This window comes from Talpa europaea (assembly GCF_964194135.1).
Source record: "Talpa europaea genome assembly, chromosome: 1".
In the NCBI taxonomy this organism is placed as follows: Eukaryota; Metazoa; Chordata; class Mammalia; order Eulipotyphla; family Talpidae; genus Talpa; species Talpa europaea.
This window is the reverse complement of record NC_140073.1, coordinates 152,629,458-152,656,772: the sequence shown is the minus strand read 5'-3', so window position 1 is coordinate 152,656,772 and position 27,315 is coordinate 152,629,458. Positions and strand designations below refer to the sequence as shown.

Genomic DNA, 27,315 nt, shown 5'->3' with positions numbered 1-27,315 from the left:
GCTTAGGGAAGAATTGATGCTAACCTCAGCAGTGGCTCAGGGGAAGCACCCTGCATTCTGGGAACCAGCTCCTAAGACAGGCCCCCAGGGCCTGCCCTGATACCACACCGCCTCCCTTCCCACAGCCACACAGGCTGCTTCGAATTACCCACCACAGGAATCTACCCCACAGGACAAAACAAAAAGGGCTCTTTAATTTTATCATGTCTCATCATTTTATATCTTTTTATTAGAGCATCTAGCAAAATAAAAGCAATTCTATTTGCAAATCTAGAGCCTCTGTTGTGGACCTGTCAACACCTGCATTGATTTACCTTCAGTGAACTTCAGGAGACTGTGGTCCATCCTATTACCTGAGCCATTGGAGTTACCGCTGGTGACCAAGGAGATGATCAGGATGGAATGACCATATCCATTCACCTCATTGGTTCTCTTGAAAGAACATGTGGGAGCCAGGTCTACAGTTCACAGATGGCTGTGGTGGGAATGAGAGGCAGGTCATCTGCTGTGTCTGCCTGAGTTCCTGTGACTTCTTGTGATCTTTGTCAGAGCTGCTGCGGTGACTTAGCAGTGGTTTGCGACCAATGATACAGTCATTACTGTGTTTCTTTTTACCATTTCCTGTGTTTTCTGTAGAGTCCAACCTTCCGCCCACCGTAATCCACAGTAGAAAACAAAAGGGCTATCTTTGATAGCTTAAATTTCATTGTTTCTAATCATTTTGTCTTTTTATTAGAGCATCCATCAAAAATAAAGCAATTTTGTTATTTCCATGCTGTTCTCATTTGGTAGCAGAGCCCATTCCTATTCTGTCAGACGCACTTTGGCCAAAGGGTATTTCACAGTTGGGGTGACAGGTGGTGGGTGATTCAACGCTAGCTCACTGTTCTTGGACACTGCAGAAGCTGAGGAGAGTCCTTTTAGATGTTTCCTGAACATCATGAGGAGCTTTTTTTTTTTGAAAACTGCCTTTATTACTAGGGCCCGTTTGATGAGTTCTTGATTATCTTAATGATGAGTGTCAGGGAGGCACACGGGGTCTGTGCTGGCGTGGACCTTACCTTAAGCCTTCTTTACATCCATACTAGGTTCCATGGACTATATTCTCAAGATTGAGAAGTTTGTATTAGGGTTTTGTAGTAATAGATCCTATATATATAGATAGATAGATAGATAATTATATGTTTATATATCTTTATAATAATATATAATAACATTATAATAATAATTATATGTTTATATATCTTTAAATATAAATATATAAATATAAAAATATAAATGTAATATATTTATATATTTAATATATTTATATATAATATATAGTATATTTACAATATAAATATATTTTATGCAATTATATATTTATTAGCTGTTATAGAATTATAATACCCTTATGTATTATTTATAATATATAATTGAATATTTAAATGATATATAACAATTATATATTTCTATATTTATAATGTATATTTATAATGTCTGTTGTAGTTATATTTATAATTTATATTTATAATACGTTGTAAGTATAATAAAATATATCTCCTTAATTAATACTTGTCAATTAAGGAGGTTTATTTTAGGGAATTGGCTCATGTGAATGTGATGTCAAACAAGTCCAAAATCTGAGAGGGAGAAGGCTGGAGACTTTGAAAGGAATTGCACTTCAGGTATATAGGCAATCTGCTGGTGAACCAGGAAGAGGTGATGGTGCAGAAGAAGTCCAAAGGCTGTCTGCTGGCAGAATTGCCTTTTGCTTGGGAGTCAGCCTTGTGTTGTAGAAAGACCTTCAACTGATTAGACAAGACCCACCTACATTATGGAGAGCAATCTGCTTTACACATAGCCCACTGACTTAGAAGTGTGTGTTATCCAAAAATATTATTACAGAAAATATTATTCCAATATTTGGAATAATGTTTGACCAGTTATCTGGGCACCATGGCCCAGTCAAGTTGACATATGAAATTAATCATCACAAGGTTGTACTTTCCTCATTAATTCCTTCTTGCCCTTTTTTTTTTTTTTTTAAGACTTATTTATTTATACAAGAACCAGGGTACAGGCCAGAGGTGCGGGGGTGAGAGGATTCACCAGAGACAAAGCAGGGAACAGAACAGGCAGATGGACCGAAAGCACTGCTGAGGGGAGCAGCGGGCGCAGCAGAAGAGGTCTGCCGCGCACCATGTGGGTTGCTCCCTGGTCGGCTGGGAACGGATCCCGTGCTGCGGACAGCCTCACAGTGCTGTGCTTAACCTGCTGCGCCACCAGGGAGGCCCTTCTTCACTGCAAAGTTAAGGGAGTGTTTAAAGTGCTAGTTTACCTTACAGTCACATTAATTCCTAACAAAAATTGTATTTCAGTCATGTCACTCACATTCTGATTCCTTTTATTGGGTAACCAGGTGATTCTAATGCAACAGTAGATTAGGAGCATAATTCTGGAAATTGAGGTCTTAGAAGTACTCATCATATTCTCAGTCTTTTTGATTTCCTAAAACAAATATGCAAATCTTTTTATTCAATGATTTCATTGCTAATAAGTTTAAAGTCACTTTAAGTTAATTAAAAAAGAAAGTGCTGAGAAATGATCTAATATTTCATTATACATTTCGAAGATTTCCTATGTGGTTTCCCTGCTCACTGTTGATAGGTAAATGGGGGCAGGTCTCCATTCTTAAAGGTTGATTCTCTAGAAATCTCTCTAGCTCTTGCCTTAGGAATCCATACCATCATCCTTAGACTGCTTAGATTGGATAGTACATATGCACACAGGTTGATAATAATGAAACACACCTGGGGCCTCCCTGGTGGCACAAGGGGTTAAGCACAGCACTATGAAGCAATCCGCAGCCTCTGCAGCATGAGTTTGATTCCCAGCTGGCCAGGGAGCAACCTACATGGCACAGCAGACCTCTCCTGACTCACCCGCTGCTCCCCTCAGCAGTGGATTTCAGTAGATTGGCCTTTTCTGCTCCCCACTCTGTCTCTGGTGAATCCTCTCACCCCCTGCCCCTCTGGCCTATACCCCAGTTCTTGTATGCATAAATAAATAAATCTTAAAAAAAATGATACACACCTGAATTAGCAATAAATAAATAGTGAAACTTGACAAGCAGATTGGATTTTAGAGTAGACTGCTCATACTTTGTTTGAAGAGAGAATTGAGCTGGCATTATGGTTGGGAGGCATTCTCCATCTCTTCCAGAGCCTGTGTCTACATTCTGTCTCCTGGTGTGGTCCAGGACATGAGAAAGACCCTGGCCTGCCTGGTTTCTGAAGAGTCTACCTTTCATGACCTTCCTTCCTACTCTTGGAAGTCAAGACTCTAGCTCTAGAAGTCCTGGTCCTCTTATAACCAAGTTCTTCTGGTTGGATTTGGTTTGTTGGAAAGAAATCACTGACCTGAACTGGTTGCTTTGTCCACTTTTTTTTAAAGATCTATTTATGCATACAAGAATGGGGGTACAGGCCAGAGGTGTGGGAGGTTAGAGGATTCACCAGAGACAGAGCAGGGAACAGAACAGGCAGACGGACCGAAATACACTGCTGAGGGGAGCAGCGGGTGAGTCAGGAGAGGTCTACTGTGCCATGTGGGTAGCTCCCTGACTGGGGATCAAACTCATGCTGCAGTGGCTGCAGATATCTTCATAGGTTGTGTCTTAACCCCTTGCGCCACTAGGGAAGCCCTGCTTTGTCCACTTCTTGATGGGACTCAGTGTCCTTGGTCTCTAGCCCATGTGGCTTAGGGAGAAGGCCTTATCCTTCCAGAAGGCTATCTGCCTTACATCAGCACCCTTCCCATCTATTTTCCTGTTTCAAAAGGACGTGCTCTTTGTGAGACTCACAATAAATTTCCCTTTCTGAGATTTATTTCCCAGCTCATTCCCAGAGCACAGTGATGAACTGCTTCGAGGTGCACATACAAGTAGCCTTTCCACCTCCAACCTCAGCTTCTTCCACAAACCTCCAACCCCATTCCTGCCTCAGATCTCTGCTTTTGCTCATGCTATTCCCTCCGTCTGCTACAGTGCTCCCTCCAAAGCTGCTTCACATCTCACCCAACCTCTCTTCTCCCTGCTCTTCTACCTCACTGTATTTCAGACTTGGTTCAACATCTTGCTTCCAGAAGTTGCCCTTAATCCCACAGTGCAAACTCCTGCCTCTCAGTCCCTGTTCTTAATTTCTCCTGGGAGACTTGATTTATGCTTCTATTTCTTCATCTGTGTTAGCATCTGCCTTTGTGTCACTGCAGAGTCATTGCCTGTCATGTGCCTGCTTCTCTCCTAGTCTCTGAAGGACTCACATTTGGTCAACTAAGATGTGGCCACTGAGAAGGTGCTGGGAGGGGATGGGGCAGGGTGCTGGGTGGTGCTGTGGGTTAGGATGCCCTGTGCCTCATGCTGTGGGAGAGGTTTGCAGCTGTGTTGCGGAGCCCAGAGAAACATCCCACTCAGCTGTGAGGTCTCAGGCAGCTTCCCAGAGGGATCTGGGAAGGTGAGTCCCTTGACATTAGGGTTGGCCTCTGGTTCAGTCTGTGTCCTTTGTATTAACCAGCAGGGAGGTGCTCAAAAACTGCCTATGAGCAATAAGGAACAAAGATAGGATGGGAAGCCAGTTCTCTGGGTTTTGATTAGGTATGTGATTGGGCCACATATTTGGTAAATATGGAGAACACACGGTGAATTTAATTTATAAAATAATAATCCAATTTTAGGTGCCCCTCACCTCAGGTTGTGTTACAGAGAGAGTGACCCAGAACATGGGCCTCTTGGGGACATTTTAAACAATATCGCTGATCCTTTCCCTACCATTTCAAAAAGAAAAAAGTCAGAATCATTTGAACCCATGGAATCTTTGATGCCATCCTCTTGATGTGAAGCCATTGGTTTAGGTTATGTGATAGCAACAGGCCGAGGACTGGGTGAGGTGTCAGAGCCACTCCACCGTCCTGCCTCTGAGGGCTAACTTCCCGAAGGTTGTCAGTGTGACTGCCAAGGCCCTTCCTTATGCGACCCCGAAGAGGCATTGAGCTCGTGGGGGCATGAGAAAGAATGGTGTGGGAGCGCAGAGGAGGAAACCCACCGCAGACCCCGCAAAGACGCGCATGGAATGCTCAGCCTCAAAAGAGCAGCTGGTAGTCAAGGTGTGGACTCGGCTTTCAGCGTGTGGGCCCCTGAGGCTCTGCCAGAGCTACAGAGTCTCATCTGCAAGCAGGGAGCAGAGCACAGCAAGGGAGGGTCGGAGCGGGAGAGTGAATGGGGAAGCACTTGAGGAACCAGTGGTTAGTGACATTGCAGAGAAAAGAGATTCATTTACTCTAGGAAATTGTTCTTTTGAGGGTGTGTGTGTGAGGACCTTTCTTCTTGACTGAATAAAATAGCTTATTGGCAATGCTTATTAAAATATTTAAAGCTGGAGAATGGCTGCTTTGGACTTAATGCCAAAATGAAGGTGTCAGAGACACATTATTTGCTAATAAAAGATGGATGATCTCCTGTACAGATTTTACTTGCTTTGAGGATCTGGAAGAAAGTATTTTTATGAGTCATAAAAAGAGAATAATAATTAATATAACATACTAACAGCAGAGATCATAACAGTAAGTAGAGCCCGGCAGGTCTTTTTCAATAGTTAAAAAAATAGTTTATCTTGAATTTCATTGACCAGTGTCTGAATTATAATTCTTGATACTAATGTAACGATAAGCCATGGCTTTCCTTTATGTTATAGAATAGAAACAATGACCGTGTCATTGCCTGCACAAAAATATGGCAATCATGTTGTCATTTATTATATATGACTGAAATAATTTGGAAATGATGTCCTAGAAGAGAGATATTTCATCACGTCCATATCAGCATTTTCAAAAGGCTGTCCATGCTGGTTGGTGGTGTTGGCTGTTGGCATATTCCAAATATATTAGAAAAGATTATTTCATGGGTGACATTTCCAGAGTCATAGAATTTAGAGTAGAAGGTAATTTTAGAGGCCGCCTCTTCCCTGATTTCATTTTAAACCAGAAACTGAGATCTAAGAAGGATTTTCTCTCTGCCCAAAACACAAAGGGCTAATTTACGGTTGAGGTTATTAGTTATATAAGAAAGTGATAGTCTCCGGAAGAAATTTATTTTCAACATCTTTTCATTAATAAATGATTAGCTTTTCAGAAAACAGCCAGAAACTAATCAAGGAAAGTGAAGAAAGATTACAGAATTGGGGGGCAAAGCTGTTGGAAGGGTTTCTGCCCAAATTCTCATGCTCTTGGGTTTCATTGTAACAACAATGGCGAGCTCTTCACATCACTGTTGTTAAGTGACACAGACCCAACCAATTTAATTTAAAAGGTCTAATTGGCTGTATTAAATGATCCAGGAATCAGGCAGCACCCCCTCTATCAAACAGAAAGTCACTGCAAAAACATACACCATGGAAGGTTTCAATCGCCAGAAAGCGGGTAGGACAAGGTCATTGGCAAAGATGCTTTTGGGAAAACCATCTTCCACTAGGAGAAAGTAGGGGGTCTTGTGCAGGTCACCCCACTAGTGCTGACCAGGAAACTCCAGGTTGATCATCAGTTTAAGTTTCCACTTTTGGGAGAGGCTGAAGCTGTAGTTAGGGTTGGTATTAAGTCTTGGTGGGGTTGGCATAAAGGACTCCATTTTGAGTCTGTTCTTTCTTTTTTACCTTTTTTTTTTTTTTTTAAAGCACTTTTATGGGTCCAGCCCCTGGTGCAAAGCTTTCTGGAGTATTTCATTTTTCCTCAGCTTTTTTTTTTTTTTTTTTTTTTTGCTTTTGTTAAGATAAATAAATCGTTTAATCTTTGCCTCCTTTTCTCTCTTATTTTCTTTCCTTTGGTGTTTTCAATTACCTTGAAGTGCTGCCTTTTGAGTCTTGGTTTTATTCTTCTGCTTTCCTGCTCCTGTTCTATAGACCTGCAAAGTTCTGCTCTGTTGTGGTTTTGAAAATGTGAGCGTTTCTGCCTCTGTGAGAGCACAGTTTTCCATCCCTTTTTGATTCCAACCAAACTTCTGTCTTTTCGAATGATGTTAGCACGGTGTAGGTTTTGCAGTCCCAAAATTTGCTATGCATAAGCCAAATAGTTTCTTTTGCTGAAAAAAAAAAAAAAAAAGTTACGAATGGAGATTTCTTGACTTTTGTTCCAGGGCCCCTCCTGCTGGCTAGCACTGCCCTGGTCACCACTCCCTGCTCCCCACTCCCACCCAGTGGTGTCTTCCAGCAGGACATTGTGCACAGAGGGCGCCTTACTGCTTGTCTAGAGTCTCATGTGACGCCTCATGTTTATTATAGGGAGGCCAAGCATTGGGTAGGACACTTTTCAAACCATCTGACCTTGTGGAATCTTGGCTCAGTGATTCTCAACCTCAGTGTACACACGACTTGCATGGGACCTTGTTCAAGTGCAGATCCTGACCCAGTGGGTGTGGCTGGGTCTGTAATCAGATGCCTGGAGCATCTTACAGCACCACGAACACACACAGACATTAGAGTATCAAGTGAGTCCTGCTGGGCTGGCAAATAGTCAAATAAACATCAGACAGATTGATAAGAGAAAAAGACAAAAAAGAAGTTTAATAATAACATGCCTACCTGTATACATGAGCGTGACCAGCAGGACTGAGTAACTTAGCCATGTGGTTTCACATGTTTCCTAAATAGCTTTGCTACAGTGGGGGAAGGTTGGGAGGGAGAAAGAGGCAGGTCAGTCAGGGAGTTTACTAAGGAAGGCCCAGTAAACAACAGTGTGGAAATTTAAGTTCTACCTGTTCCACTTGTCCAGATAAGGAGCTGGGGTTTTCCCGGTGAAGTGAGGGAGATGTCTTGAAGAGAAATGTCTTTTTTTTTTTTAAATATTTATTTATTTATTTATACAAGCACTGGGTACAGTCAGAAGCGCGGGAGGGTGAGAGAATTCACCAGAGCCAGAGCGGGGAGCAGAGCAGGCAGAAGGACCGAAGTACACTGCTGAGGGGAGCAGCGGGCGGCAGGAGAGGTCTGCGCGCCATGTGGGACCCTCCTCCGGTGGCCGGGGAGCAGCCGGGGATCGAACCAGCGCTGCAGAGGCTGCGGGCAGCTTCCAACCCAGCGCTCAACCACTGCGCCACCGGGGAGGCCCGAAGAGAAATGTGTTTTCAGAAGCAACCCCCACCCAGCCTTCAGAGCCCCTCCCATGACATCAACCTTTGCCAAGGATGTATTTGGGGTGGCAGATTTTTGTTCCTCTACACCCAGGGTGTGTTGGGAGATAGACCAGCGTGACTGTGTCCATACTCAGCAGCAACACCAAGATCCAGGGTATGGCAGGCGGAGTTGGTGTTTTTTGTGGTACTAGTTGGGGTGACTGACCCTCCTGTCCCCACACTGCTCCCTGCTGGCCTTCCTGGGCTTTGTCTTCCATGCTTGGCCCCGTTTTCTTCCTACGGAGTTAGCGCTGACTTAAAGATTTGACCTCTCGCTGGGGTGTTTGAGTTCACCTAGACCAGTAATTTTCACCCTAACAATGAACTTTCACCCAGGCCAGTCCTTTTTGGTCTAAGGACTCCTTTACATTCTTAGAAGAATCCCAAGATCCCAAGAAACTTTTGTTTATTTGGCTATGTCTATTGCTGTTTATCACATTAAATGAAATCTGAGGAATTAAACATTTTAAAATTTCATTTAATTAATAAGCCCATCACATATTAACAATTGTATCTTTTTTAATGAAAAGTAACTATATTTTTTGCAAGTAGGAGGAATTTAGAGAGAGGAGACGTATTGTTTTCATTTTTACAGATTTCCAGTATCTGGTTTAAAAAAAGACAGCTGGATTTTTACATTTGCTGTTAAATTCAATCTATTTTAATGTGCTGTTTGGGTGAAATATATGAAGAAAATTCAGCCTCACACAAATATTTAGATGGAAAGGGAGAAATATCTATTAATAGTCTATTTAGATAATTGTGGCTATTTTTCTAGAAAACACAGCAAAATTCGACAAGTAGCAGATTCATAAAAATTAATTGAATGTGGAATCTGGAGCCAGAACAATGAACTTTTTGCACTCTGTTACTTTAAAATCCACTGGTCTGTCTTGTGTTTTGAATCTTCTTCCCATGGATGTTTTTTACAACATCACGTAGGGGTCATTCAGAAAATATCAGTGGTACATGGAGCCTCCAAATGTTGGCACATATCAGTACACAGTATCAAAAAATACATCCATGATTAACACCTTCATCAATCTCAGAAGTGTTGAGAAGCCACCAAGCTCACAATGGAAGACAAAAGTTTTCCAACATGCTGATTTTTTTTCTTGAAAGCTCACATTTCACCTCTGGCAATGGAAACTGTTGGTTGTTTTCCTTGAAGTGACCGGTTCACTTTGCTCCTTTCAGAGAAACTGCCTGCAGAACAGCCAGGTTGGAACAACCCTCGTTGTGGGTCAAGGCAAGAGTGTTGTGGGACCCCAGACGCGAGGCTGCCCCCCCCCCCCTTGGTCACCTGTAATGTTACAGCGACGTGGCTCAACAGTTGAGATGTCATAAAATTTTAATGTTTAAGCTGCTGCTTCGAAGATATTCTGGGTGAAAGTGACATTTTTTTCTCCCTGCAAATAAATGCCTGATGATCGCCGAGCTGACGCTTGTCTGCTTTGTGCTAAGACATCAGCGTTTTCCTCGCCCTTGTGTCCTACGTGCCAAGGGCAGCAGAGTGAAAGGGCACATCATGTCTTAATATCCCCAGGAGTTTTGCCCTTTGGGGTCCCTTGCAAGGGTCTCACAGACACCCCCTGCCCCAGAGGTCTGGAAACCACATTTCAAGAACCGCCGCCCTGGTCCAGGCCTCACCCCAGCCCTTCCCTCGGCTCCGCCTTACTCCCCGCACCGCGAACCCCTTCTTCTGGACAGCTCCAGTGTGGTTTCAGACCATTCAGTTTATTTCTCTTTGACCTTGAAATCCACTTTGCCAGTTTGTCCCTCCTTGATGGTGATTCTCTGAGGGCCTCTTGGCAACAGCTCTGGGTTAATCTGCTAAAAGCCAGTTCTTCTGTGTGTCTGTTCCTTGACCTTCAGGCTCCCCTCACCCCCTGGGCCAGCAGCCCCCTCCTGACTGCCTCAAAGCAGAGAACCTTCTCTCTTTCTTTTTAAAAATATGTTATCTTTATTGCTGTAAGATTTCTTTACAACGCTGTATGTGGTTTAGGGGTAGAGCTTCACACCCTTCAGATGTGTGTGACCACCCCACACCCACTGCCAAAGCCCCCCCACTCACGGTCCACTGGGCCCCTCCCCCTTTCTCACCACCCCTCCCCACCCCCCCGCAGCCTCAGTTCTGCAGTCAGATTTCTAGGGTTTGTTTTGGTTTAGTTTAGTCTCTTTGTTTTGTTTCTTTACAGTCCACATGTGAATGAAACCATTCAGCATTTTTCTTTCTCCTGAGTTATTTCATGCAGCATTAGCCCCTCCAGTCCCATCCCAGTCATTGCAAATGGCACGAGCTCATGTTTCCGTAGCTGAGTAGTGTTCCTTGGTGTGTGTTTACCACTTTGTCTTAATCCACTCACCTATCCTTCTTGTCTCTTCTTCCGGTGAGGTGCTCCCTGCCTGTCCCACCCTAGGGTGCATACTGGAGGCAGAGGGCAAGGGAGGGGTGATAAGTCCCTCACTGGCGTTGTGTGGTGCATTCCTCGAGTCTCCTGTGATTGTGGAGCACCTCGGGGCCCCATGACGAAGGGATCCAGTCAGAGCCCCAGCAATCCCATCATTCTACTGTGTCACCTGTTCTGTTTGCTTTCTCATTCTCACACTCTCCAGCCCCAAAGACACTGACACATGAACCCCAAAATTCAAACATACCTCAGTGGCCTTGGCACCCTGGCCCCATTCACTCCCAGGTGGGAATTCAGGCAAATGTGTGCAAAAATCACAGGCAATACGTGTATGGTTCTGTGCAGTGCATTGGAATAGGCTGAAGGGAAGAAACTGACAGATAATGTGAGGGTGTGATTAATGAATGAAGGTTCTGGAAGACGTGGAATCTAGAGGCAAATTATGCCAACCATGGGGTTTGACAGTTTTTTAAAATTATAGTTTTTTGTTGGGGTGAAATTCCAGAATATTCCATCACCCCAAAGGAAACAATACCATTAATCACTTACCCTTGTTCTTTCCCCAACCCTTGGCAAATGCCCATTTGCATTTTGTCTTTATGGATTTACCCTATTTTTGATATTTCACATAAGTAGAATCATATAATATGTCACCTTTCGTATCTGCCTTCTTTTGTATAAGGTAATGTTTTTGTGGTTCTTCCATGCTGTAGTATGGGCTAGTACTTCAACCCTCTTTATGGTTGGGTAATAGTCCACTGTTAGATATACCATAATTTGTTTCTTCCTTTCTAGTTGATGGGCATTTGGACTGTTTCTGACTTTTGGCCTTTGTAACTAGGGCTGCTATGAACATGTGTGTACATGTATTTGAGTACTTATTTTCAATTATTTTTGGAATATACCAAAGGTGTGAAATTGCTGGGTCAGATGGCAATGCTAGATTTAACTCTGAGAAACTGTCAAACTGCTGTTCACAGCGGTAGAGCCATTTTACATTCCTACCAACAACATGAGGGTCAGATTTCTCCACTATGTCCTCGTTTTGATTTTGGCATTAGAGTGTTTGTGAAATGCTATCTTATGTGATTTTGATTTGCATTATCCAAATGATTAATGATGCTGATCCGATAGGATTGAAAAAAATCATAAGCTGTGCTTTCTATCTTTGAAAAAAATGTTGAATTTTCTCAGCAAAATTGAATTCCAGTCATATCCCCATTGTGCAGGAGTATATAAAAGGGACAATCTTGGTTACAGGGAAAGAAATAATTGGCTGAGTTGTGTGGGAGCAGCAACCCCTGAGGATGCCAGGTTGCTTTCCCTCTGGCAATGACAAGTGATGTCTGCCTGGATCACCAGGAGCCCTGATCTGGGCCATGTCAGCACTGTGACATTCAGTCAGCTCAGGTTATCCAGGCTTGAACTCCATTTAGTAGCTTGGTATATTGCAGAGAATGTGAGTTAAGACAGATTTAGAGAAGATGGTGTCTGATCTTGCCTCGACCAGAAACAGTCTGGGAACCTGCCACCTGCATGGGGAAGAAGGAAGACGTGTCACTCCAGCAGCTGTCATCTGTCGTGAGCTGTCATGGGCTTTTTCCTTCAGGTCTCCTTGTATTCCAAGAAGACCCCCCAAGGAACTGACTCAGACCTGCTTGCCTGTAACTCGGCTGCTTACCAGGGCCAGGGAGCTCACTCTGTACCCACCGTCTCACTAATGAGCATCTGGGGGCTCCAATCAGCTTCAATTGAGCCGAACATGAGTCCTTTCCAAGTTCAGGATGGAGAAGTTTCTAGTTTAATGACACCCTGCAACCAAGCAGGAGAGTGTCAGCTCAATAGGGATGGAGAATCTGGCTCCAGAAGAGAATCAGAAAGCTCTCCCTGGATGACAGCAGCTGCTCAGGAATGGATAAACAGAGCAGGATTGCCATTGCCCCCTGGGGTTATGAGCCTCTGTATAGGCCCTGCATAGCCATACAGGTTATGAACCTCTCTTATGTGACTGTAGTTGATTTTCGCACAATTTCTGGACAGAAAACTCATACTAGTTTTAACCCCTAACCATGTGAGATGGGCAGTGGGACAACATTTAGGGCTTGAGCTTGGAGGCAAGGGCATAGAGGATCTGGTGTGACAGATTTCCAACAGCTAGCCTAGGCCCTGACAAATGTGGAATGTTCCAGAACTGTCCAGAATTCAAAGGACCTTACCATGCAGGATTCCAAATCTGTCACTTACGCATGATGTTTCCATGGCCCCAATATTTTAGCAGGAACCTGGGGGAAAAATTGAAGCCCATGAACGGGGGAGTGCCCACAGCAGCCCACATAATCCTTCACTCCTTTTACACATTCCACAGATAATTGTGCAGCCCTCTTTAGGTCTACACTTATAGAAAAACTTACACATTTTGCTTTCTCTCCATCTTGTAATTCAGGAAGCCCTTTCCAAAAGTCATGAGTTTTTTTTTTTTTTTCCACTAAAAATTTTTCATGTATTGATTTGCTTTCTTAGGACATTTTTACCTTCATCCTCTTTCTTTGTCATTCTCCATTTGGCTTGGTAGATATTTAATGGATGCTGGCAAGGAAACCACAATAAGTAATGGCCATCGAAAGGTGTGAATACCAGAGTTGAGCAAAGTTATGTAAATCAAGCTAATTAAACGTTGGTGCAAGAAGCTTTAATAGTCAGGGTAAAGTAAAACAATGGAAGAATGAGCTATAGGCCGTTAAAGTTCCCACCCATGTGATGACGAAGCCTTCTGCTGAGGCCGTGCCGCGTGGCTGGGCTTGTGGTTTGTGTGAACTTGGGGGCAGCCCTGCTCACAGATTGTGGGAACTTGGGGGCAGCCAAGGTCACAGATGGTGGGAACTTGTTTTTAGGCTCTGCTCTTACTTCAGCAAGCTTGAATAGTTTTCATTGATTTTTCAATCAAAACTTGCTCCTCTATTTTTAGGGTTTCTCCCTATATGGAAGATGTGGGGAATAAAAACAAAAGATGCTGTGCTGTGAAGTCTAAACCAGAAGCAGCAGCCACGTTTGTCGGATACCCATGAGGCTTTCCCAGGTTACTCAAATCAATAAAAAAGCTAGCAGTAAGGGCTTCTCCATCTACAGTGGTATAATGTTACTCTCCCACTTTCTACCATAGGAGCGATTCAATTTTCGATTTGATCAAATCTACCCACTGCATTCAGCTTGGTTTAAATGCTAATGAGATACGAGTGGAACCTCATTGCTGCATCCTGGTGCCAGGAGCCTTCCACGCCCTGTAGCCCTGTGGCTGCCAGGACTCTTGAATGGGTACCAAGGCTCTCAGAAATGAAGCGATGTCATTTCAGTAAGGGTTGAAATGAAAATGCTTTCTAGTACTTCCAAAGGTGCTCATGTTTTTAGTTTTGTTTAGATTCAGTAAAAAGCAATGAAGGCCTTAATATTTTTGTCATTGGTGGGAGAGAGAATTCAAGGCTGCAGCAAATACCGGTGTGCTTGAAGCGTTCCTGTACTTGATGCAGTTTGTGAGTGGGTCTCCAGCCTGTGGGGACCATTGTGATGAAGTTTGAGGGGTCACTGGACCCAGGAGCAGATCAGGGACCACGATGTGATTCTGCCATTTACTAAAACAGAAGCATCATATTCCCTATCCTCTCCGTCCCCCTCCTATGATGGGGAAGATGGAAATGTCTGTGCTGCAGGGCTGGAGCATGCAAGGCATGGGCTAGTGCAGATGCAGAAGGTTCTGGAAAAATCCTAGTGGAATTTGAAATGAGGGGATACATATGGAAGCATTCTGTAAAGTTCTTTATCAATAAAAGGTGGCAGTACCATATGAAGCCAGTGCAAATGGCATCTGTTGACTCTGTGGACAGGCCCCTTCCGCCGGCCCCTGTTGCCCTTGGCGCCCACTTTGCTGGCCCGAGGTTTCTGCACCCACTTATCTGCATCTGAACTACCCAGAATGCTTCTGGCTCCACAACTGATTCTAATTGACTTTAGTGGAAATCATTTGGGGCTAGACTCACATTTAATTTCCTTCTCAGAGTTCTAATTTTAAAGGATAATTGTTGGAAGGAAGTTGATTCTTGAATTTCACCATCTAGGCCACCAGCCTCTGCTTTATAAATGAGCAGTTTTGTTCTGTTTTTAAGACCTGTGCTGTGACAAGAGTTGGTTCTGTCGGCCCCCAAAATAAGCCATTATTAGTGTTTGCCTCACTTCTTACCCATGTTTAAAAGCACTGCCCAGCTGTATGTATTATTTGATTTTGCAGTTAAAAAGCAAGTTGTTGAGAAATGTCGATTATAGCCAGAAACACACATGAATGTACAGTTGCTCCTTCAGAAGAACTCTGATGAAAGAGTCTGCTACAAACAAGCAAAACCATAATTACCAGTCAGCAGTAGTCAGAGGAGACTTTTTTTTTTTAAATTTATTTTTGTTATGGGAGCCTTATGTTTGAAAATTCTTTTTTAAAAAAGTATTGTAAAAAAAGGAAGGTAACTGGACATTGGTAGAACCAAGTCATCCACGCTTCTGGACAGAAGGCGGTGGGCTGGGCGCCGGCTTGGTGCAGGACCCACGGATATCGGGGAGCTCCCTTCGTTCCAAATGCCCTTGACCTGGCAGCCTGGCAGGCAGCCTGGGATCCTGCTGTTTGAGCTCAGTTCCTATGTAATAAAGGCATAATTTCCTATTTAAATGCAAATGCCCCTAAAATGGTATCCCATTAACGTGTTATATATCATTAAAATGGGAATGACTTAAGAGTCAGGGGTTACTTTTAGTAGGAGACTAGTAGCTGATTCTAGAATGTGGGTACTGCCAGGAGGAGTTGGTGGGAGATCTGGGAGCTGGGTTTGGGAGGTGAGATTTGTCAGATTTGTCAGATCTGAGCCTGGTGTTTGTTTTTCATTTCCCCGGACCTCAAAGAAGACAGGAACTTGGTCAGCTCATAGAATTTTTTTTCCCTTTCCCATCTGGGCATCCAGTCATTAAATTTCAAAAGTTACTTGAGATGGGCTCCCCTGCAGAGGGTGGTCTTGTCTGCAGGTCACATCTTTGTCAGAACCTGGGACATGAAAGAGGAGAACTTAGGGCTTCCCCACCGGCGGCGGTGGCAGAGGGAGGGTGGGGGAGCCGGGCCTGTGCTGGCCCACCCTCCACCCCAACCCTGCAACATGGACTTCCCATCACCCCCATCTGAGGTTGTGGACACTGAGGCTCTAGGGAATTAAGTATGTTTTCCTATTTTTCCAAGACCCTAAATCCAACATTTTACTCTAAGAGTCACAAATGAGTTAGAAAAGAAATGACTGGTGTCAAAATGGTTAAAATATGCTATTTTAGCCAAGAAATTTTGAAGGGACATTGTGAGCAGTGCTAATGTTCTTGCATTCAAAATTTTATGCAGATTTGTCTCTCTCGCTTTTGCTTTTGCTCGCTCAGAATCAGAAGATTAAATTATCACAGGAAAGGAATCACTTCATGTGAATACTACAGATTATAAAATAGTGGCAAGCTAGCGAGGGCCGCCTTGCCTGTGAATTTACCTAATTCTTTTGCCACCCCTGAGTTAGATATTCTGATGAGTTTCTTCAGCACATTATTAAAATGATTCTAATTATTCTGGAGAAACACATTTATTAGATACAACCTGCCCTTCAATATTAAAATGATAAAGGCAACAAACAGTTAATGCAATCAGATCTAATAAAAGTGAATGCTTGAGTCTCCCTTCCTTTTTGGTGTTATTTCACTTTTGTGTGAGTGTAAATTCACACAATTTAATTGGATCAGGGTCTCTCTCTCTCTCGCTCACTCACATGCATGTGTGTACACACACTCTCAAACACACACACACACACACACACACTCACTCACATACTCACATTGGTGAGTTCTCTGTGGTCCAGCAACATAATCGATCACATATGTGAAGGCTTCCACAGGGCCTGAGGATGAACAGGAAAACAGGAGGAAGGAGGGAAGAAAGAAGAACCACAGCCCAGAGGGCCGTTCTGAGAGAGGAGCCCCCGCAGTGAAGTAATGTCCCACGGGTGCAGTTCCTCCCTCCTTCCTGGGACACTCGTATCTCAGATGGTGACAAAGGTCTTGAGAACTCAATGCTCTCCAAAAAGGACAAAAGCTGTCACTCTAGACTCACCTAAGGATAGACCCAGAGTCAGTGCAGGAACCTGGGGTGCTGCCTAAGGCATGGGGTGCTATACCCTTTACCTGGAACAGGGGCAGAAACCTGCCTGGTCGCCCCTCTTGTTTGCACCTGTGACCTTTCCTGTCTCCAAGGTGCATAAAAGGCTAACACTATCTTAGTGGGAAAAGGATTGTTGGGGGTGCTGATGATTTCCCCAAGTCCAGTTTTTAATTTCTGCCTCTATCCTGGTCCCTGAATGTGGTGTGTGATTTGATTGATTGGTTTTCATTACCTGACTCAGGAACTGAGCAGTGGGACCAAGTCAACCACTTACTCATCCTGTGTCTCACATACAGGCATCCTGTGTGGTGAGTGTCTGAGGTATCACGCTAGGTCTTCCATCAGTCAAAATGGAAAAAAATTACAGCATAAATAATAGAATCTTTGTGTCACAGCACATCTCTTTTCATGTTCTCTTATTATCGAAGTGAGGTCCAACAGGAAATGAAGTAACAAAAAGTATAAACTTCATTCCCAAGGTCAGAACAGGGGAGAAATCAGGAATAGGAGCTCAGGAGGCAACCCAGCACCTTCTCCTCGGTTGCTGCCTGAGGTCTGCAGCTCACAGTGTTCTTCTATGGAGAGGGCGAGTCCTAGAGTCAGGTTACCTGGGTTCACATTTCAGTCCTTCAATTTATTAACCTACAGATGTTGTACAATTAATCGCCCTTTTCTGTTTGGTCAAAAACTGTAGCCAAAGTAACAGTGGGGATTACTGCATTCTGCAGAGCCCTTAGGATCTCACCTGGCATTTCCCAGATTCTTCCTTGATGAATCTTCACGAGGAGGAGGCCGTAACAACCACAGCTGCACAGACTTACTTCACCAGAAAGATCGTCAGTTCCTGGAGCACATGAGCTCTACCCTACATGTTCTATATGTGTCTTAATCTCTTCACGCAGCCCTGGTTCACTGCTTATTGCGTGTCCTTCAGGGTAATGACTGACTCTAGTGAAGCATCAGTGCTTGGCAAGGACCAGAAGCCGCATTTGAGGAGGACGGCTCTGGAACTTGTTGGAGGAGTAAGATGGAGAGGGGATGGCTGAATGTTGAAGTCCTAACCCCTAGTGCCTCACAAGGTGACAGTGGTTGGAGATGGGTTATTAAGGTGAAATACGGTCAAATGGTTGGACCCTAATCCAAAATGATTGGCATCCTTGTAAATACAGGAGATCACTGGTCTCCCTGGTGGTGCAGGCAGGTTGAGCGGTTGAGCGCCACACTGTGAAGCTGTCCGCAGCCACAGCAGTGCGAGCTTGATCATGGCTGGTGGCGAGAAACCCACATGATGCGGTAGACCTCTCCTGTCTTGCCCGCTGCTCCCCTCAGCAGTGTATTTCGTCAGTCTGCCTGTTCTGTTCCCTGCTCTGTCTCCGGTGAATCCTCTCACCCTCCTGTGCATCTGACCTGTACCCCGGTTCTTGTATAAATAAATAAATCTTTAAAAAATAAAGAGAGAGGAGATCAAGACAAAGAAATAAGAAGAGAAGACCATATGAAGACACAGGGGGAGACCTGTGACCTTTGTAGGTGAGGATAGAGCTTTCAAAGAAACCAGCCCTGACTCCAGAACTGTGAGGAGCAAACACACCCCAAGGTAGTTCTTAGCACCCCAGCATGGGGTGAGAGACTTGCACCAGAAGTGGCCGTGGGGGTGCGGTTTTGTGGTTCTGAGACTCCGGCCCATCAGATCTCAGAGTGGAAGAGGCCTCTGGAGGTCACCCTCTTCCATGTCCCTCTGTTCGTAGTTGCTCCCCTCACCCCTGGCCCAGAATGGCATCTGAACCCTGTCCCTCACACCTTGTAACTCAATTCCTTTCATTTCTGAAACATCTTAAGTTGTGAGAATGACTTTACAATGAGATCCAACCTGCCTCCCTTGGCCTCTGACCAGCTGTGTGACCTCGAGCAGGCTACTTATATTCTCAGATCTGTTTCTTCCTTCCTGATTAAAAAAAAAACAAAAAAAAAAAACAAAACAAAACTGACTTTTCAGGACCCTTGGGGGACTTGGATGAAATAATCTTTACCTGGTGCTTGGCAGATGGTCGAACTTTCTTCAGTAAAGGGTAGCTTAGTGCCCTCTCCTGCCCCTTAACTTTCAGCTTTTCAAAAAGTTACCATTGGTTTATCATCTTTGCTTTACTTTTAAAAATGTAATTCTGGGGGCCTCCTGGTGGCACAAAGGGTTGTCTCGGCACTATGAAGCAATCTGCAGCCACTGCAGCACGAGTTCAATCCCCGGCCAGGGAGCTACCCACATGGCGCAGCAGACCTCTCCTATCTCCCCGCAGCTCCCCTCAGCAGTGGATCTCAGTAGATCTGCCTGTCCTGTTCCCCACTCTGTCTCTGATGAATCCTCTCACCCCCACACCTCTGGCCTATACCCCAGCTCTTTTTTTGTTTTTAATAGTTTTTTTTTTTATAGAGGCATGTTTTATTTATTTATTTGGTTTTTTGTTTATACATGCACTGGGTACAGTCAGAAGCACGGGAGGGTGAGAGAATTCACCAGAGCCAGAGCGGGGAGCAGAGCAGGCAGAAGGACCAAGGTACACTGCTGAGGGGAGCAGCGGGCGGCAGGAGAGGTCTGCGTGCCATGTGGGACCCTCCTCTGGGGCTGGGGAAGCAGCCGGGGATCGAACCTGCGCCACAGAGGCCGCGGGCAGCTTCGCAACCCAGCGCTCAACTGCTGCGCCACCGGGGAGGCCCTACCCCAGCTCTTGTATGCATAAATAAAGACATCTTTTTAAAAAATTGGACTCAGTACGTTTTCCATCTAAGCAGTGAGTCCCTTTCATCAATAATTTATACATCAAAATGTCCATTTTATTAGTTTTTCCCTATATTTTCTTTTGATGTAGCAAAGAAAATAACTGGAACGCTAGATGGAATTTTAAAATAAAGCAGAATGGCTTGTCATGTACTTGTGGGTTCAGGCTATTTTTTTTTTTTTTCAGGGAATTTCAATAGATGAATTTTCAGCAACATTCATTTTTCTTAAAGTCAAACTTTTGTTAATGGAGGGGAACATTATAGCAAATAGGTGGATGTTAGTGAATTGAAGGCCAAGGCTGATTACGTGGAGTCTGTGGCCACCCTCTGCGCACTGGGAACACGCACGATGCCCGGCAGGATGTGGTCGGAAACCACTGGAACATCTCCCTTTGCCAACCCATACATCCAATTTTAGGAAGAAAGGCTTTTACGCAATTTTCTAAAAGACATTGACTTTCTGCTCACTTGAGTCACCAGTAAATGTCAATGTCCTTTGGAAGCAACTAGCAGGACTCCCTTCCCTGTTGTTTCCATTATTTACGATAGAACATTTAAGCCAAAGAACTGGATTCTACGAATTCATCAAGTCTTGAATTGAATGGCGAAATGAGCTACAGATTTCTCAGCTTATGTAAATAGAATAAGCTACTACATTTGCAATGAAGGAACCCAAAGAGGAGTAATATTATGTCTGAGATTAATGGGAAAATAAGGTGATGAGCGCTAGGCGCTGTGAGTGTGCTGTTTAAATTACATGTGTGATGAATGGTGAACCGTAAGGCCCAGCTCATGGACATGAATTTTCAAATACACTTTCTGGTGAGTTTTCCTTTGAGAGAGCTCACTGTGATCCTCCAGGAGGCAACAATTTGTCTCTTCGGCTGGATTCCAGGTGCTCTTGTGTGGCCTGGGCTCAGGAAAAAGTGTTCACCAGCACTATTACATCTTAATATAACTCTCAGATAGTCTCTTACATTTGACATCTAAACGATCTTTTCTGTCTCTTAAATACTAAATCTGGGCTCAGTAACAGGGCTAAATTATACCTAACAGAGTGTGCTAGACTGAGCCAAGCTGGGTTTAATCAAATGAAAAAGTAACTGCTTTTCTTTTTTTTTTTAAAGATTTATTTACTTATGCATGCAAGAACTAGGGTGTAGGCCAGAGGTGTGGGAGGTAAGGGGGTTCACCAGAGACAGAGTGGGGAGCAGAACAGGCGGATCTGCTGGAACACACTACTGAGGGGAGCAGCAGGGAGACAGGAGAGGTCTGCTGCGCCATGTGGTTCAACTCCCTGGCCAGGGATATCAAACTCAGGCCACAGTGGCTGGTCATAGCTTCATAGTGCTGAGACTTACCCCTCTGCCACCAGGGAGGCACAGAAAAGTAACTGCTTTTCATCTTGGCAGGAGTTTGTCCACATGAGTGACCCCTGGTCTGGTTCCCATGGCCTTGGAAAATAGCTGCCTTCCTGGCTGAGGATGACCAGGATGGGACTTCTGGGGCATCTGTCTCCACAGATGCAGGGTCTGTGCACTTGGGGTGATTTCAGCTCAGACTGAAATATGGCGATGAGTTAGTTGGGTGTCACTGCCTTTCCTCCCTAACCCCCTGAGAGGAATAGAAGCCCAAGCCATCAGGCTGCAGAAAACACTCGTGGATAGTGGCCTTAGAGCTCCTCCATTAAACAAGAGTGAAAAGATTCCAGAACTTTCCACTGTTAGGACACAGGCTCTACTTGACTCAGCTGGTACTTGGAGAACTGGTTTAGAGATGCCTTGTGAATTTTCACCCGCAGGCTGTGTGAGCAGGCAGACTCTGGGGTTGCTGTGCCTGGCCATGGCCCCACGTGCTGGGGAAGCTGAGAGGCAGCCAGGCCTCCTCTTGGCCCAGGAACCATGAAGCTTCTCTTCCAGAGGACTTGGTTGTGGAGGGAAATATGCTGAGTTCCGTGATTCATGTTGTCCACGGATGAAAACACACCCATCCCCTAGGGCCCACAGAGCTCTTCCTGGCACTTGGTTGGAAATACATCCCTGGAGGGGGCCGCATCTACGGGCTGGTGGTGATGGGCATACAGCCCCCCTGATGACCCACAGAAAGGCCACAGCAGATTCCACAGGGAGGAGCTGGACACAGGGCCCTGAAATGTGATACTAATGTCGCCAACTTTTATCTCTCCTTTCTCGGGCCGTCACCAGACTCTTAAAATAAAAATATTTTTTTTTTCATGATGGAAAATTTCAAATCTATATAAAAGTTGAGTGTTCGTTGGCAGCCTGCCATGTCTGTGTCACCTGGCTTTGACACTTAGCAATTCTTTGGCCAGAGTTTTGACCTTGCAGATGTTCTGGCTTTTAACTGTGAGAGCCCAGATGTGTTTGGAATCAGGCTGGCCCAGGATGAAATGGAAGTTGCCCTGCAGAGGCCTTAAGCCAGGAGGACCTGGAATCTTCTTTCCCTTTTCAGAGGCTTTGGGGCTGGTCAGTCAGCTCTCCTGCTGCAGAGCCCCTCGGTGCGATGAGGAACGTCGTAGTGGTTAAGAGGCCGTCTCAGCAAAACAAAGGATCTTCAGAGAGAGACAGGGAAGTCAGAGAAAAGAGCCCTCAGCTGGCACACACTCTCCTGCAAGTCTGCTTTGAAGCAGCCGAATGCTGTGGGCTCAGGCATCTGCTCTCCACATGCAGCCAGGCCCTGACCGCCAGGGGCTTCTAGGCTGGCCCAGAACTGCGTGCAGCTTCTGAGTCTGTTTGTGAGGAACTGGGCACTTTGTGTACAAGTGATGCCTTCAGTCCTCAGGAAGGATATTTTCACTCAATTTGGACACCTTATTTGAATCAACTTGGTATTATACTGTAGACTAAAGAAGACAGAAGCAATGAGCCACAGGGCCATCAAGGATGCTGGGGAGGGAGCAGCCAGCCAGGGCAGAGGGGAAAGTCTGGAGCAAGAAGAACCAAATACCACAGTTGTCAGGGGTTATTTTAGAGGAGAGGCGTAGGGGCCCCCCGTGTCTGGCTGCACAGCCCATCCCTCCAGGACAGGCCCCGGCGGCTCTCAGGGGACAAGGACCTGGAGACTCTGGCTCAGCCTCGACCTGGGCCTCGCCAGCTGGACACCTTAAATAAATCATCTGACCTCTCTGTTGAGTCTGTTCTCAATTCCTAAAGTGGATCGTTTAACCCCCCAGCTGGGAGATGTGGTGAAGATTAACGAGGTAAATCAATGTAAGCAAGCTCTATAAACAGTGCGATGTTCTGTCCTGTCAGCTGGGGATTTTATGTTCACACTGATGTCAGAGGGACCCCAGAAAGAGATAAATGTTACTTTCTGTGTCCTTCTCTCAAGGGAGAAGGTGAAATAGGATGGATAAATTCTGATTTTGAAAGAAAGCAAACTCCCTGAAACCTTCTCTCTTTCTTCTTTTGGTTGCTGACAATTGTAATAGAATACCAGGAGGCAGATTGGAAAGAAAGAGACAGAAAAAGCAAGTTGGGACCAGATTGTCAAGGGCTGTGTGTCCCACCCAGGGAATTCAGACTTACGTATTTGTATGCTTAACGCCATACCTCCAAAAATTTTAAAATATAAAAATACCAGGAAAAAAAGAAAGAAATCAGATCCTATCCAGATTGGAACACAGCATCCAAATTAGAGAGGAGAAACACCACGTAGGTCCTCAAGCACTTCTAGAGTGAAGTACAACTTCCAAGACGCTGAATCCAAATCCAAAGGAAATGTCAGGGCAGTCACGCTACTTCCGTTGTCCTTGAGGCCCAAACAGCAGTTCTCACGATCAGCAAAAATCTGATATTTGGCAGCGTGAATGTCCTCGTGTAGGACTTTATCAATGGCGTTTAGTGTTGTCAACACTGTCCTCACTCTAACTGCAACCCTCATTTTTCCAGATGTTTCCTAGAGGCCCTTCCCTACTTGATTTTCCCAGCAGATATCACCTGGTTTGCTGCTTACTCCTTCAATGGTTCATGGTCAGTCACCCACACTACCCTGTAGCCCCCCAAGGGAGAGCTGTTCCCTTCTGAGTCCTCCATTCCTAGTACGCAGCCTCGTAAGTGCTCAGTAAGTATCTGTTGCTGGGTGTGTAGATGGAGAAGAGAAAGATCCCTCATTTATTTTCACGAGCGGCATATTCGGGGTGCAAATACATCCTGAATTGGTCTCGCCTAGAACTTCTCAAGGCAGGCTCTGCCCTGCCAGTCTCATGAATGCCCTCGTGGGAAATGTGGCTTCAAGCTCTGGAGAAAAATTGAGATTCTGCACTGGGTTTTGAAATTCATCTCTGAGGGTCATTTTTCATTTCACTTGAATAATCGTTTTACATAGAAATATACAATTATTTGGCAAGGAAGTAGCTTTCTGTAATTTAGCTAAGCTGCTCACTTTAAGTGGATCATTTTGTCTTTAGGCTGTTAAGTTAATTGGGCCTAGATTAGTGCTATCATAGGCGGGGGTTAAGCTTTTCAAGGTTGATATAACAGTTTGCAGCTCTCCGTGATTAACACAGTTTTTCACAACAAATATGAGAACAAACCTAGTTTCCTAATTAATATTCATCGTGTCTGACAAGGCAACAGTCTTGAAACTATGAACAGCCCTTTTAGTATTATAGGAACTCTTCATTCTTAGAAAATAGACTAACTGTATGTGATGTGATATAGAATATGTCAGGATTTAACTAAAATTTTATGGTCATGGTTATGTATACGTTTGTTAATCTTCTTTGTCCATCAGTCCAAGTTTTAAGAATCATTTCAGTGTTTTGCTGGGTCAAACTGTTTAGCAGTTTCTCAAAGTTTCTTTGAGGTCCCTGCTCACCACTAAACAAACACAAATGTGTGGCTTCTGTCTGAGATTTAAATTCAAACAAAGCTGAAACTCAAAGATATTTGATTTGGAGCTTTTAATCATTTATTTTTGTGAGCGGCATATTTTCCATGGAACTCACCAGAAGAATTATATGCAAAATGTATTTCCCAAATAAGCAAAGACATTTATCTGCAATGTGGAGCATCTGGATAGAAACCAAGTATATTTTAGAGGACAGCTGCCAAAAATAATGACATGCAGTGATTTATGGTGGTGCTGAGACCCCGCTTGGAACCGTGTGCTATGTTTCCAATTCCAACGGCTCACTCACAAATCAGTAGACACACCAAGGGCTCCAGACATGTCTCCTGCAAATGGCAAAGCTGGACCCAGCTGCATGTTTGAGCGAGGACAAACTTTTCCTTTGAAGGCAGTTCTAGCAAAGGAGTTTCTTACTCAGAAGGCTACCTTCCTAGTTGCTGCAAGTCTGTGCAAATACACCCCAAAGAGGGAAACCCCACGCCAGGAAGGACCAGACAAGAAGTCAAGCTATTGCTAGAAGGCAGACGGAATTTCCATCCCACAAAGATGCGTGAGGGAGGCTAGAAATAGAAGGCAGAAAACTTAGCTCCAACTTAAGAAGGAAAGCTGTTGCTTTTATTCCAATTTCACTGGTTTCTAAAATCAAATTGAAGAATGTATTCTTAAACTAAAAAAGATTTGATGATGCAGATTATGAGGGTTTGTCCTATTTCCTTAACAAAAACACTCTGAATTAATGCCAGGAACACACCACTGTAAAACCTGACAGCTTTCTGGAGCTCACATCCTGGTCCTGTTTGGTATTCTGGCCTCTTGGCTGGCGGCTGAGGCCAGAGGTCAGGGGCCTCCCCCTGTGGTGTATTAACTGTGGTCTCCTGAGTGAGGACACTTGTCTCTTGGTTGCAAAGCAGGTGAGCTGGAAGGCACTGGAATCTAACTACTGAGAAGAAGCCCCTGTAGAGCAGTTTTGCGCAATGACCTCTGTGTGATCCTTCCAGGAATCCGAGTTTGAGTCCGCACTAGGAAGAGTCGAACATTCAGTTCACACATCGATAAGTTAAAGATAAAAATAGACCATTTTTAAGGTACAAAGGAGCTGTTTTTTCCTAGAACCTGAACAAGCCTTCTTGTTGGTGGTAAATTCTACAAACCTCCCTTTGAAGTTGTATTTTTCTGAGCCTCCAGTGTGACCCTGAGGACATGGAGAAGGGAAGGCAGCTTTGTCCTTGTTTGTGAGTGATGTGCACTTTTGGGGAGGTTGGGACTCTTGTTTTATCGGGAAAACCCAAGAGAATCAGCTCATCTGTCATGAAAACTCTCATCTGTCTCATGTGTGATGACCGGGAACCTAAGTCTAGCATTTTCTATGTCAGTCGTGATCACTGGCACATAGGCTGGGGTCACAAGAAGGGACGGGGACTGTGTCTCACTAACAGCAGCTGCAAGCAACCTAAATATGCAGACATTGATTTATCCAGAAGGGCCACGAACGATGAAACTAGATAGACAAAAAAAATCATTGAAGAGAACAAGGACAAGCCCCTCCTCTTTTAGGAGGAAGTGAAGTGTGTGTTGTGCTGGGGGTGGGGTACAGATTGAGGTTCCCAAGTTAAGGAGGGGTGAGTCCCTCTCTAAATTAGGGCCAGGAGGCTGGGGTGGGGAGAGCAGGGCAGGGCAGACTGAGGAGTGGCTGTGGGCAGGGGCTCGGGACATGGAGATTTATTTTATTTTAAATTGTATTATTTCTATGGAGGTAAAAATGGTTCACACCACACCCATCACCAGAAACACCCATAATCCTCGGCCATCTTGCCTTGAGGACTCAGAGGTTTAAGGGCCTGCCTAAGGTGAGGGGCGGGAGGAGCTGGAAAGCTGTTGTCTGCTTTGCTTCAATGTTGTCAGCAGTCAGGTTTGCTGATTCCTCTCTCTTCAGCCTCTACCCCTCGGCTCTTTGTGGAAGAATCCCGTAGCCACCTTGCTGCCCACAGGCTTTGCATCCAGATCTGTTTCCTTTAGACACGTCACCACCCTCCGGCTGCATTCATTCAGAAGTGCTCAGTTCTGTTGGGATTTCACAGCTGTCTCAGGAAGGGAGCTGCTGGCCAAACAGCCTCAGGGTTGGGGGTGGGGGTGGGTTGTGGTCTTCTACTAGTTTAATATGCTAAACCCAGGCCATGGTCATTTGACTCCCCAACTTCCTCTCCCTGTGTACCAGGGCATGTGTGTGGCCATCCACTAGGGCTCATTTTATTTTTTTCTAATAAGTTTTTATTTATTTTTTTAAGATTTATTTATTTATGCATACAAGAACTGGGGTGCAGGCCAGAGGTACGGGGTGGGGGGTTCCGAGGATTCACCAGAGACAGAGTGGGATGCAGAACAGGTGGATCTACTGAAATACACTGCTGAGGGGAGCAGCGGGCGAGTCAGGAGAGGTCTGCTGTGCCATGTGGGTCAGCTCCCTGGCCGGGGATTGAACTCCTACCACAGTGGCTGCCGATAGCTTCATAGCACGGAGACTTAACCCCTTGCGCCACCAGGGAGGTCCTAGAGCTCATTTAGAGAGGAACTCAGTAGCCTTTCAGAGTGGTCCCGGAAGGCCGTGTTTCGGCCATGAGCTCACTCTCTGCTGAGGGATGTTGGTTGGTTGATTGGAGTGACACCCAATTCAAGGGGGGTAGTGGAGTGTAGCTGCTCTAGTAAAAAGTCCATTTCCATGTCAGGCCAGCAGAACTTCATTTTTTGCTTAAAATGAAGTTATTCTTCCCTGTGTTAGGAAGATTAAAATGGTTGAGATAAATATGAAAAATGAAAAAAAAGCAATAAAATAAATGTTTGAA

At 44.8% G+C, this 27,315-nt stretch overlaps 1 protein-coding gene across 1 annotated transcript in view; it reads left to right on the top strand.

Annotated features, from left to right (window-relative positions):
- Positions 1-27,315, top strand: part of DNER (delta/notch like EGF repeat containing) — a gene marked incomplete at both ends in the record, with an annotated part of 252,537 nt that overhangs the window by 131,589 nt on the left and 93,633 nt on the right. The window lies entirely within an intron of this gene.